At 34.0% G+C, this 14088-nt stretch overlaps 1 protein-coding gene across 1 annotated transcript in view; it reads left to right on the top strand.

Annotated features, from left to right (window-relative positions):
* Positions 1–14088, top strand: part of AdamTS-B (ADAM metallopeptidase with thrombospondin type 1 motif B) — a 208549-nt gene that overhangs the window by 91620 nt on the left and 102841 nt on the right. The window lies entirely within an intron of this gene.

Here is a 14088-nt window from a genome sequence, read left to right as displayed (position 1 = left end):
GAGCATACAGTCGTACACAAGAGCGTACAGTCGTACGCTACAAACAGCACACACTACGACACTGCACATTACACACACGCGCGCACCCTTCATACACCAAGGTACTCGTATATTCTCCATATTTATTTATTTATTTCTTTTACAGAAACAAACAGTCGACAATGATATAATAACGAAAAAGATACGGTTTAAAGACAGACCAGCGAAGTTTCTAAATAAAAATCACACATATTAAATTGTGGTACAACAAAAGGTTAGCTTGTGGTAGCCATAGAGCTACATATAGATGTAGGCCCATTTCATACGTATCATCCACATCCTCATCTACACGACAGGGTTGTAATTTTATCGTGTCGTGTTAATTTTTACGATCTTCTGGGGTGCTATTCTGAATCTTTTAGCGGTGGAAGAGATGAAAGAAATTTGTTTTTTTTTTATTTTTGCATGCGACCACCCTTTGTTTCACATATGGCCGCACTGATGATTAAACGTCAAACAAATACGAACATGATGGTTTTCTTTTTAAATATTATTGCGACCTTAAGGTGAGGCTTAAGCATTACCCGAAATACTTAATTAGGTTGAACTGACCAAACCGTATATGTTTTTTTCCGTTTTTTTTTTATTTTTGTAATGTTGAACTATCAAATGTAAAATGTAAAACGGTTTAATATACGTCATTTGACGTATAACAAATTAGTCAATCTCTACCCTAATAGCGCCCCTGAAATGACCATACCATACCAGTTGTTTATGTTATTATTTACGGACTTATTCAGTCCATTTAAGAACGGTAAATACATTTCTTTATAATATCATATATACAAGTACAACTTAAATGAAATGACAACTAAAGAAAATTAAAGCTAGGACAATAAAACACTTACTTCTCAAGACACGATCTTGTCCATCTTGTGATTGTTTAAATCTTGAAAGACTAAGACCAAAAAAGTCCAGATCTTGTCTCGATTTTACAATGCGACACAATCTGGACTGGCAGCAGCGTTTACTTTCAGTTTTTGCCATTTCTCTTAATTGAGTTTTTTTTAAAAAACAAGAAAAACACAAGATTGCTAGTTAATTTATATAATTTATGATTTTTCTTCTTTTCGGAAATTAAGTATTTTAAATACAGACTAAACCATTTTGGAACAAATTGGCCGAACAAATTTAGTTTAATAAATAAAAACTTCAATTGCGTTTGTTACATATTGGTTAAAGTTGACAACAGTTTCATTAATGTTAATGTGAGATAGAAGTATACTCCGATCACAAGATGCAAAGAAGTCGTTTAATCCCTCATAATTACAATTATCAAACATGTAGTAAACGAATTCGTTATGTTCGAGTAAATCGAGATTTAAAGAATGGGAAACATTTATATCGAGAGCCGGGTGATATTGTCAATAGGCAGTAAAGGATCAATGGATTAAGTAGCTCTAGTATCAAGAACAGTACAAAAAATCAAATCAAGACAATATCCCGAACAATTTGTGATATTATTTGACTAATACATACTCATGAATGCAAACGGATTGACAAATTCGGCCGTTTGTAGTATTATGGTGTCCTTGTGTTTTAACACCATCTTTATCATCAAGCCGATTCCTTTGGCAGGTTATAATCTCCACATACAAATACGGAACTCGCATTGCGAGAAACTCGCTCCATTAGTTCAGTTTGGGCCTTATAGATATCAATTGGTGACGAATGAGGAAAATAAACTCAACCAATTATATGTTTCTTTGAATTAATCGAGACACACAAAAATAACTGCTCGGCTACATTATTAGAAGATTCGCAACATGGCAAGAATATAACTTTTTAACCCATATCATAACACCCGCTCTGGTTTTGTTTGAAGCTGTAGACCGGTCACAGCGAAACATATTGTATTCGGTTAATCCGATTTCAGCTTATATAATATTGTCAGACAACCAGGTTTCGGTGAAGAACATCAAATCGTATGTGCATCTTGTGGAAATATTGCATCTTAAAATGTTTAATTTGGTATTAAGACCATACATATTTTGATAGTACATTGTAGAATTGTGCTGACAGTTTCGACCGTTCAATTTTCCACTAAAAAAAAGAATACATGATAACTGCTTAGATTCTGCCGCTTGGCATGCGGGATAGTTTCTAGCTCTGGTAGAATGGGTAACGAGTTTCTCGAAGAATTCGCAGGTTCCGCACACTGGAGCTGGAGATTTTTCTAGGTTTGGGCAGGCATCACGATTGGGTCCAGATTTGCCACAGAGGGAACAAATTGGCGTGTCCGCAATGCATCGGGATGCGATGTGACCATAGAGTTGACAGTGACCACACCTAACTAGTCAACACAGTCCCTAACTTTATATGGTTACCAATCCATCGCTAATTTGATCAAAGAGATGATGGAATAACGCACAGAGGGAGGAACCCTGAAAATATGAGTCCAAGTTTCTGTTCGAGGGCTAGATTTATAGGATAGTACTATTTGTTTTTAAAGTTAATCAAGTAGCAAGTTTATATCAGCATAGGTTTGTTAGTGACATTGACAATTTCCTCTGTGGAATTATTTTGTTCAAGATCATGAATGGCTATGCGTGGAAGCCTGTGAGACGCTACTGTTGCTCAGCACCTGATGATTCCGGATTATCGGCTAATTTTATAGCTTCCTCGTTAGAACTGAACTATAATGGTTACTAATCAGTAATAGTCAGAACACCGATTATTTCCAACTTTATAAAATAAAAAAAAATAGATCCTTTCATCAAATGACTTCTCAGATGCAGATGTTCAATTCATACTGATAACATTTTTTTAAATCTATATTAATTTACTTAATATTCCTTGTTACTTTTAAGCTGTGGTGACATAGCGTCGTTATTCTGTTCATAAATCCAAAATCCTACTACAATACCAAAACGAAAAACAAACCAAACTAACAATAGAAAAATCAGTTCAAATAAAGAAATTTCAATAATTAATTTCAAATTGATTATTTTTAACATCTTACCGAATACTAATTTTCAAATAATGTTCCTCGTTGTTGATAATATTTTAATTTTTTCATTGAACTTTTTTTATTCGGATTGAAAAATACGTATCCTATTTTACTTCTCATCTCGCCGGCTATCTCTGTGCAAAAAAATATGTCAATCGGTCGCTCCGATATGACATGAAGGCAACACAAACCAACAAACAAAAGCACATTCGCATTTATAATGCATAGTCATATTAGTGTGGATTATTTTAACGATTTTAATTTCTTTTCCATTTCAGTCTGGTTATTTTAGTTTTAGGTCTTTGAGTTGTTTATTGTTAATGGTAAATTATCAACCAATTGTAGCTATCAGAACAAAGACAGGTTAACTGTTTTATGTGAGCATGATATTTCGGTTGATGATAAGGTCCAGTCAAAATTTTAATTGTTTACTCGCTATGATTTGTTTTCATGGATGAATTTACTCATTCTTTTATTTCTTAACTGAAGTTCAGTATGTGGGTATTAATTATTTTGTATTTTGTTTATTTCAATTTATTTTCAACTCTGTGCATGAACAGACTAGAAACGTCGGGACGCTTAAAACCTTTTAAACACTAGGTTGAATTATTTTACGAATTATAATCGTTTAAACCTTTCATGCTGCGAGGTGTAAGCATCACCCCTCCGGGAGATAAAAATTACGGGAAGATTTTCAACAGTGGCCAACTTTTGACTTTGGCGTATTTTATATTACAGGAGTTGACCAAAGGGTTACAGATTCTTATTTACACGCGTTTTGCTACTTTCCGTTGTTATAAAGTGCCGCGCTATTTGAGCTTTTTAAACTGTTTCGTTCCGGTTAGTCATTATGTTCTTACGAGATTCATCATTCACAATTATTTGTTTTGTCACGACAAGCTAAAAGGACTCCATGATGTAATAATCCCATTACATGAACAGTAATAATTATAATTTATCCCGCGTCGTACGTAGAACTCGGGAAGGGGGGTCACGTTGTGTCTTGTGTCTTGTCAGTAAACATTCATAATTCATTTTGTATGGTTTTTAAATTAGCCCAGAATGGCCTAGAGTGGCCTAGAATGGCCTGGAGCGCTGGCGCTGTCGGAACATCTGCCAAATTTATGGCTTTCGTGACGACTCCAACAATTATTAATATTACGCAGTGAATTACGTGGGTTTCCAAAAATCTACAGTCGTTCATTAGGACACGTCTCTGTGTTGACAGTGTCGCCTCTGTCACCGGCCGCCGGTCAGCACTGCCAGCACTGCCAGCGGTCACCGCCGCGCGTCGCCATACGCCGCGCCGCCACCGTTCGTGCAACAAAACATCATATCATATGCCCTGGACCATTGCGTCCCCGTCTCGAGTCTTGTAATGTCTGTCTACCGGCAGTGAAGAATGCAGTGCGTACCTAGCGACCCCGCCAAATACTTCTTTTAATCTACACAATTAACTCATAATAATTGGATTCGTTCAATTTTTCATTGCATTACTTAAAATTACCATTTAACTGGTATCAATCCGGTACCTATCTCAGTGTGTGTAGATAGTGTACATCTAAACTATGAATAAAATAAAAGGGGGCCAAGATATTTTTTTCTCCTGGAGATGAGAAAAATTCAAATTAAATTCAATATCTTTTGTAAAACGCCGATGAAGTTTTACAATATTGCGAAAATGGCGTTAAATAAATTATCCATAATAATAATATCCAAAAAAAGTTATATTAAGAACAAATATTGTTCTTTCAGAAAATGGTGCACCAGTTACTGAGCCTAGCACATAACGTGCCGTGTTTTCTGACGTCGCGTCGCAGTATGCGTATCAGCTACTGGACACCTATACACGTATGTATACAGACTAGACTGGCGCTGTCCCTACAAAAGTGCCTCGTCAGCTCTGCAGATAAGATGATGCACGTTTTATATTACTTCGAATTAAATTCTCAGCAGTAATGGAGAAATACAATTCTCCCCTTCCGAACCGACAACCAGCTAACAGCCGAGCGCAGCTACATGAGTTACCTGCAGAGCGTCCCGTAATAGCGAATGCGGGTACCATCGGGTGCATCTAGTACCTAGCGCCTACAAAATAATGAAAGGCATTAATACGTTTTTCTGAATCTTCTCAACTTAGGTCAAGCAAAAACTGTTAAAACTAGACCCAGGTAAAGGTGCATGTCCGGAACGTATCCCCCTTTTATTCATTATTCATTATCAATCGTGTTATCAGCCCGCTTAACTTTTGCGCGCTATTTTGAAAAGTCACTTTCAGTCACTCACGAAAGCAGCTTTCCATGTTTGTGGAAACTTGCGCATACATGGTGTGTCCGAAAAATAATGTCAGTGAGTTAATTACAAAGAAGTTATTGAACTTTTCGTTACAACACATCAAAATTCTTCAAAATAGTCTCCTCCTGCGCTGATGCATCGGCTCGAGCGATTTTTTCAGGCATCAAATGCTCCACCGTAGGCCTCTTCCGTAATGCTCCTCAAGGCCGCGTTACAAGCTCCTTGGGTTCCCTCGATGGTCTCGAAATGCTTTCTTTTCATGGGTCCTTTCAGACGTGAAAACAAAAGTCGTTGAAAGCCAGGTCCGGACTGTAGGGAGGCTGGGGAATCATTGGAACCCCCGCTTTGGTCAGGTAGTTGGTGACGAGGAAGGTGCTGTGGGCATGCGTGTTGTCGTGATGCAAGTTCCCGTCGTCTGCGATTTCCGGCCGGGTGCGTTGAATCCTGTGGTTTTTGAATTATTTTTTCTTACTTTCACAGTTGTACCAGGTGGTACAAACTCGTGATGGAGCAGTCCTTTGATATTAATTGTTCGCGACAGATTTGAAAACCAGTTGACTACGTGAAATATCTGAGAATAAACGCCATGAGCATCGTCTTGGTTTTGAACCTGCTCATCCTGGCCTTCTCGGGGCGAGGAGCCGCCATCTTTTGGCCGATCCAACAGAACATCGTCTTCAAAAGCTGTCTCGATCATTTTAACAGTTTCCGCGGCAGTCTTGCCAAGTTTGACGCAAAACTTGATCGCCATCCTTTGCCCTACCGAACGCTGCATTTTGACTTTTGTACAAGGTCCCAAAACAACTTCGCGGAAACGCCTATCCTTACTCTCTGGATGGCCAGAGAAGACTAAGAGACCCAGCGTTCGTTAGCCAACTTCCCCCACTACCATTCCCAACCAGTCCATCTTCGCTTCGAAGTACAGTCACGTCCAAAAAAATCACTTGCATTACTTTCCGGAAACACTATATATAACTCCCTTTCACAAATTTGGCAACAAAAACGACATAAGAAATTAAAAACCCATAATTCTAACTGAAACATGGATCACTAATAGTGAAGCAGAATTATATGACGTAAATAATTATAATGTAATAAACTCCTGCCGGGAAGGTAGAGGAGGAGGTGTAGACGTATATATAAAAAATTACATAGATTAAGAAGAAATAAATATTAAATATAATAGTTATATGTCAAACATCATTCTAGTAAGTCTAATAAAGCAGAAAATAAATTTATGTGCTATCTACAAACGACCAAATAAAACCGAAGTCCATAATTTCATACATTTCTTAGAAAGAAAAATTCTTGCGTATGGAAATAAAGGAAAAACAATAATAGTAGGAGATTTTATTATAAATATACTAGAAAAAGACAATATACTAACAAATGAATATGTAAATAGCATAGTATCTAATAACTATATAATTCTTAACGAAATTTCACTTGAAAAATATCACAGAGGGGAAAACACGATCATTGACCAACAAATATTATAGAAGCTAAATATACTTTAGACTACAAAGACACTCCACTTTGTAAACACAGAGCACTCCATCTACATATAGATATACCTATCGAAAGACAAAAAATAGCCAAACAAAAACACACCTTGGAAATTTCATGGCAAAAATACAAGTTACTAGTTTTAAACAGTTACATGACATTATCCAAAACGAAATAAAAAAGAACACAAGAACCAAGATGAGAAACTTCACAACGTCAAGAAAGGAGGGTTAGCTAACTAAAAACATATTTCAAAATATAAAAAATAAAAATCAAGAATATAAACAAATGATCAAAGAAAGAAATAACAGTCAAATTGTCGACAGTCAAATCGAACTAAAAAATATTTTAAAAGATTTAAGAAATTAAATCAGGAAATCGGAAAAACAATATTATCAAAATTATATAAAATCAGCAGAAGGCAGCAGCAATAAACTTTGGAAAATAATAAAAAATATCAAGTCTGGAAAAAAATTACAGTCAGTTAATATAAAAGAAATAAAAATTAAAGGTGGGATTTTAACAAGTGATGTAGAAGAAATATCAAATATTATCAATTAATATAACTCCAATGTAGGCCAAAACCTTGCAAATAAATTAATTGGACCATGTCTAAACAAATCAGAAAAACGAAGAAGAAAAATAAATAGTATATTTTTTCTTAGACCAACAACGACAAAAGAAGTATGTAAAATAATTAACAATCTTAAAAAAAATGCATCACCGGGATATGATAAAATCAAACCTACACTAATAAAAAATCTCTATATAGATATATCCGGTCATATCGTAATTAATGAATATGCATATACAGTTAGGAATCTACCCGGAGGAATTCTAAACTAAGAATATCTCCTATCCGAACCGAACCGGAGACCGAACGGAACCTAGTAACTATAGACCTATAGCGAATTTAAGTGTATTTTATAAAATCTTCGAAAAATATATTCATAAACGATTAATGGGTCATATAAATATAAATAAATTATCCATAATATGCTTAAACAAACATAGTTTTCAAGAAAAAAAGGAACCGGAACCTTCCTAGTAAATTTAATTTATTTATTTATTTATTGTGGATAACTTATATAGCGCCATTTTCGTAATAAAATACCTCAAGGGCGCTTTACATGGTGATTCTATTGTTAAGTTAATTTAATTGAAGCTTTTAAATTTGTAATTTAATTAAAATAATTTATTTTGTTGTCACGTGCTACGGATTTATTCAAATGATTTAGAGAACAAGTGGGTTTTAAGTTTTTTCCGAAACATCACTTCACTTTCACAGCCTCGCACCTCTGCTGGGAGAGCATCCCATGCCATAGGGCCTGCGACCGCAAATGCGCGCTCACCAAATTTAGTGCGCTGTTTGCGTAGAGGTATAATAACTTTTCCTCTCGCCGTAGACGTAGCTGATCTAAGCGTGAGACGCCTGTCAGCTAGTTCATCTGGAATGCATAGTTCCCTTAGATATTCCGGAGCCGAGTTGTGCAGTGACTTAAACATAAGCCAACAGAGTTTGTATTCGACCCTCTGTGGAAAACGTAGCCAGTGTAGTTCCCGAAGTAGTGGAGTGATATGACTGAAATATTCTCTTTTATTAAGATATGAACTGAACCACATATGTGCCTGATCACGGATACCATAAGTTTTCTCCAGACGTTCAAGCAAAATATTATGGTCTACAGTATCAAATGCAGCACTCATGTCCAGAAGAGCCATCAACACCAGATTACCAGAGTCCACCGACGTTATAATGTCAGACAGTACTCTTATCACTCCCGTCTCCGTGGAATGAAAACGTCGGTATGCCGATTGCCTTACCGAAAATAAAGAATTCCGCTCGATATAGTTAACGAGCCTGTGAGAAACTATTTTTTCTAGTATTTTTGATACGATGGGAAGATTTGAAATAGGGCGAAAACTGGAAAGATCTTCCACATCTAGTTGTGAATTTTTTTTAAGTGGAGTTACATTTGCTTTTTTTTGAGTTTTAATACATTACATTCAAACCAACGTGGATGCTAGAGTTCCAATCACAGGAGTAATATTAGATTTTAAAAAAGCTTTTTATACGGTACATGATAAAAACCATGATAAAAAAATTAACCGATATTGGAGTAAAATCTCAAGAATGTAAACTTCTTAAATCATATTTAACAAATCGGAAGCAGTATACCTTTGTAAATGTCAAATGCAAACAGTAAATTTTGGAGTAACACAAGGATCTATTTTGGGTCCACTATTGTATATTTTATATATAAATGACTTATCACTGTATAATTTTAAAGGAAAAATTATTATGTATGCCGACGACATTGGACTATTCTATAAAAATCAAACAGATGTATTGACAAACAATGGACAAACACAAACTTACTTTATCAAAAAAATGCAATATTATCTATTTTGAATCTAGTAAAAAATGTCATTAAGTAAATGCTTACATAAATAATGAACGACTTACTGAAATTGAATATGTTAAATACTTAGGACTAACAATTGACATGGACAATTTACAGCAACAATTCAATTGGCAAAAAGGCGTCATTATCGAGTCTATTTTTTTTAATGAAAAACTTTGTTCCAAAAACGGAAAAAAATCTAATGTACGAAGCCTATGTAAAAACGAAACGAAGCAGATTTGAATATGTTATATGCAACTACTATGGGGAACAGGAAATAAAAATGACATAAACAGACTACAAAGACAGCAAAATAAAATATTAAAGTTAGTAGACCTACCTTATCTAACAGCAACTAAAGAAGTTTTTAAACGAACGAAGCAATTATGTAAATATAACTGAACACTTAAAACTAGAACCCTTAAAATTTATTCATGAATTAGTTACTGATGTGATCGTAGACAAAGAACTAAATCTTTAAAAAAATGTACTAAACATCGACACAATACGAGAATATCAGAAAAATATCATATACAACCATCTAAAACGAGACAAGGACAGTCGCGATTAACAAACCATGGACTTACATACAGATTATACAATAAATAACCAGACAAAACTAAGCAAAAGACTCAGACAACCTTTACAAAATACATTAAAAATATCATCATTACCAATAGAATGTGAATTTCAAGAGTAAAAATAAATCTAACTTCGAAAATAGTTATATCAAATTATTTATTTATTTATTTATTTAACTTTTTGTACATAATGTTATTTGTACATTGGCGGGCTTATTGCCAAATGGCAATTTCTTCCAACCAACCAATAAAATAAAAGTTTTATTTTTATTATTCAAGTTACAGAACATATTCAATAGAAAAAAAAAAGAATAAAAATTTAAAGATATATAAAAATAGAAATAAACGTATTTGTTTATAAATTACCTTAAATCGAAACTATTACTCAATGGGAAAAAGGAAAAAAGAGGAAAGAGGAAAAAGGAAAGGAGGAGAGATTAAGGAAGAGAAAGGAGATGTTTCTTCAGACGTGATTTAAACAGAGATAATGTAGTAACATCTTTGATGGTGGATGGGAGATGATTCCACAGTCGAGCCGCATGGACACTATATGAGTTAGAGAAGAAAGAGGAATTGTGTATGGGTATTAAGAGAGTGCCTTGAAAATGAGAACGAAGAGGTAAACCATGAACTGATAAGCGTTGAAATTTTTCACACAGGTATATAGGAGCGTTAGGACTATGAAGTACATTGAACAGAAGTGAGAGTCTCTCCGCTGTCTAATTTTGAGCCATTTCAGTTGCCTACGATAATCAGAAATGTGGTCATATTTCCTAAGACCAAAACAAATTACCACCCGTGTAAGGAAAAAACGACTTGATTTATTGGGTCCACGTGTAGTATTTAGTGAACATGATAAAAATAAAAAAGGAATCAATTCATTAGTTACGTAAACCTTGACGACGAAGCTTGTTTGCTTTGAAACCGGTCGGTGGATTTTTTTTTTTTTTTAAATTAGTGGTTAAAAACAAAATTGTTTAATTTATTTTATTTTGTTAAAAATATTTTATTAAATGTATGTAACTCGTAATGGTTTATCAATGAAATTTTTAAAAAGTAAAAAAATAAAAAATAAAAATTTTAAAAAATAAACTGGTGTCAAATTATGGAAAAATCTTTGAATCTCACGTTAGCATTTATTATCATGTTCGTTAATTGCTCTGCGCAGAGCAACACGGAGTTGATCCAAAAATATCAACGTTTTCATGTTTACATATATTTATTATCATTGCCATTCCGTGGATTGAAGAACACAGGTAGATGTCATTTATATCGATTTTAGGAAGATGTTTAAAAGAGTTAATCATTCCATACTTTTTGAAAATACGAAAGATGTTAGCATTCATGGTGACCAACTAAGGTGACGTACATCTCATTTTACTAACAGAAACCAAATTATAGCTGTAAATGGCTTTGACTCAAACCCGGAACTAGTAACTTCAGGGGTACCTCAAGGAGCTCACCTAGGACTTCTTGTATTTTTGATTTTTATCTTCCAAATAAACGGAAATCTAATAAAATAAATAAAACAACTTTGTTTTTAACAACTAATTCTAATAATCTTATAAATTATCTAGTTTGTTCTGATAACTTCTGAACATTCTCAAACGTCAAGTGAGGAGACGATTGTAACAAGTTACAGGGTGACATAGATACTTTATGCATGTGGTGTATAGGCAATTAAGGCATTAATTTAAGTATAAAACATGTCAACAAATTAGTTTCACTAAAAAAAAAAATATATAATTTGCCGCTTGCCCTCAATTTTCGCGATCATTTAGAGCATATAGCAAACAAAACTAAAAGAATACTCGGCAGTATATCTACTTATAACAGTTTTTAAAAAAATACTCTTTAATTTATAGACCCGTGTATATCTTGTTTATAATATTTGTAAACTCACTATTTTGCTCGGCGTATTTTTATTTTTAATTTTTGAAAATTTCAAAAAGAATTTCATTTGTCAATGTGCATCGCAGCTGCAAGACGTTTGGTGATATGAGCATTTATACTATGTAAATTAAATTAAAAATGTATATTTTTCTAACTTGTCTTAATTTAATTGAAGTTTTTCAACTGTAAATTGGGTCCAGAGTTTCAACCACCCGGCCCATGCGTTGACGTATCGCTGAAAATTATAGTGATTTATACAATTTTTCATTTGTGCCGTCAGGGAGCAAATGCATATTATTGAAAATATAAGCTTATTATAATTTTTGGCTAGGGGTAGTAAAAATAAAATACGCATGAAAAGAATGTAGTCTTCCTGGCTTGTTCTAGGCAAAACACTGTGGATCGCGATCGGTGTGAAATCGGCCACTAGGTGTCGATCAGAGTATTATACGAGTAGCGCCTAGTGCCCAATACATTTACGAGTATGAAAATACAGTTGGCCAAGTAATGTCTGAAGTGGGAATACGTTTTGAAAAACGAATTGAATTTTAACGCTGAGCTTTTGTCATAGCTACTCTGAAACTAATATTGTTAATTGAATTCACACTGAATTGGGTCACGTAGTTATTTTCTGTAATCACAAGTACCGTTGACTGATGACTTATTTCTTGTATTTAGATTACGTAGATCTGTTGACACGAAATTAATTCCCTACTTCGCTAGTTATATAATGTCTCGGCATACAACGTATGATCCTAATGGACTTTTCATGTACCCAGTTACCTACCCTACCCATTCAATTGACAATAACGTAAGTCACCCTTTTCGCAAGAATTTTGTTGCAATAATTTGTTCGCGCGTCCGAGGCCAAAATACAAATAACAAGAAAACAGGCGACTAGTTCTTATTACTTTTACTATGAAACAGAACACTGAAAATAACGTATAAACGCGATGATTGATAGATTACAAAAAATAGTAGCGATACATAAAAGATGTTTAAAAATTAATTTAATGTATGAGATAAATGCAATAGTAATAACACTTATTGACTAAATAAAACTTTTTGAATGTTACAAGAACTAAAGAAGGTATTCTTAAAGGGTTTTTTCCGCTTATTTCAACGCGTAAAGTTTTAGAGTAAAACGCGTTAGAAATGTCATAAATTTGAATTTTTAGGGAATAATGTTCATAGGTAAACAGTAACATGATTTATTTTTAAAATGTATTTTTATATACGTCCGGCTCAAACCTTATCCTGATCTCCAACTTTACACCGGAAGCACAGTTCATATTTCACTGTGGGGTTATATTATTATTTTTTGAGGCTTAAAATTCACATCACTAAAAACCGTAACATAAGTTGAAGACCTGTAATAAAATAGGGCTTAAATACCAAAAAATAAAAAATGACGTTGAGTATGAGGAAATGTTCTATATGCCTACGCCAATAACACAAATTAGAACTTATGTACCAGAAAAAAATATTTTATATCAATCTGAAGTCATGTATATGGGATGAAGCCTAAGTACAATACCCATTAACGCATATAAGGGCCTACGTGATTAATCGCAGCGCTAAGCATTTCATACAAAATGGCTGGACGCGAGACTTGTGATCCGGATACGCCTTTTACAACAAAGCGGAAAAGAAGTGGTTTTAATAAGTTAAGTGAAAATAAAAAGTTAAAAGCCCAAGCGAAACAATATTGTTCTACTAAAAATGTGATTGTACCAGCAAAAAGTCCTCCGAATACTTCGGTAAGTCGCTTTTTTAAAAAAAAACTGTTTTGACAAATTTTTGAAAAGTTTTAACTAGCGTTTAGAATCTAGGGATGTGCAAACGATGTCTGAGGTGCACAGGGCTCAAAGCACGTAGCCTGGGAGGAGAAATCGAGTGAACACGATCACCAAATAGTGATATTTCAATTATTTTAGTATGGAAAAATATCGGCTTAAAATATAATCTTTGAGTGAATTACTAAAGTTTTAAGAATAGTGGAGTATTTTATGTTCATTTGCATGATACTTTGCCTTATTTATTCTGAGATTTTAAAAGGATTTTTCTATATTTATAGCTGTAATAAGTGCTAAATTGACCCCGTTATACCAAATTTTATTCAAACGTTTTAACTAAAATTCATGTAGAATTTAGTATGTATTTCATATATAATTTAGAAGATTAATAGCTTTATAGCTTAATTTACAAGAAACTTTGGGCATTTTCCTAATTACTCCTGTGAAATTATCAGATAGGTGGGTGAATATTTATTTTTTGGCAAGAAAGTGATAAAAATCCGGTTTTTGAAATGTCAAAAGTGAAATACATATTCACCCAGGTAAATAATTTGTAGTATTGCTTGTATGTTAACCTTAGAAAGTGGCATTTAGGGTTATTTTTGACAGTCCTCCGTAAAGTT

Source organism: Micrasema longulum, unplaced genomic scaffold, assembly GCF_059751315.1.
Source record: "Micrasema longulum isolate JH-2025_06_02 unplaced genomic scaffold, ASM5975131v1 h1tg000868l, whole genome shotgun sequence".
Taxonomy (NCBI): Eukaryota; Metazoa; Arthropoda; class Insecta; order Trichoptera; family Brachycentridae; genus Micrasema; species Micrasema longulum.
Note: the sequence above shows the minus strand (reverse complement) of the source record. Positions and strands in the feature narration are given on the sequence as shown.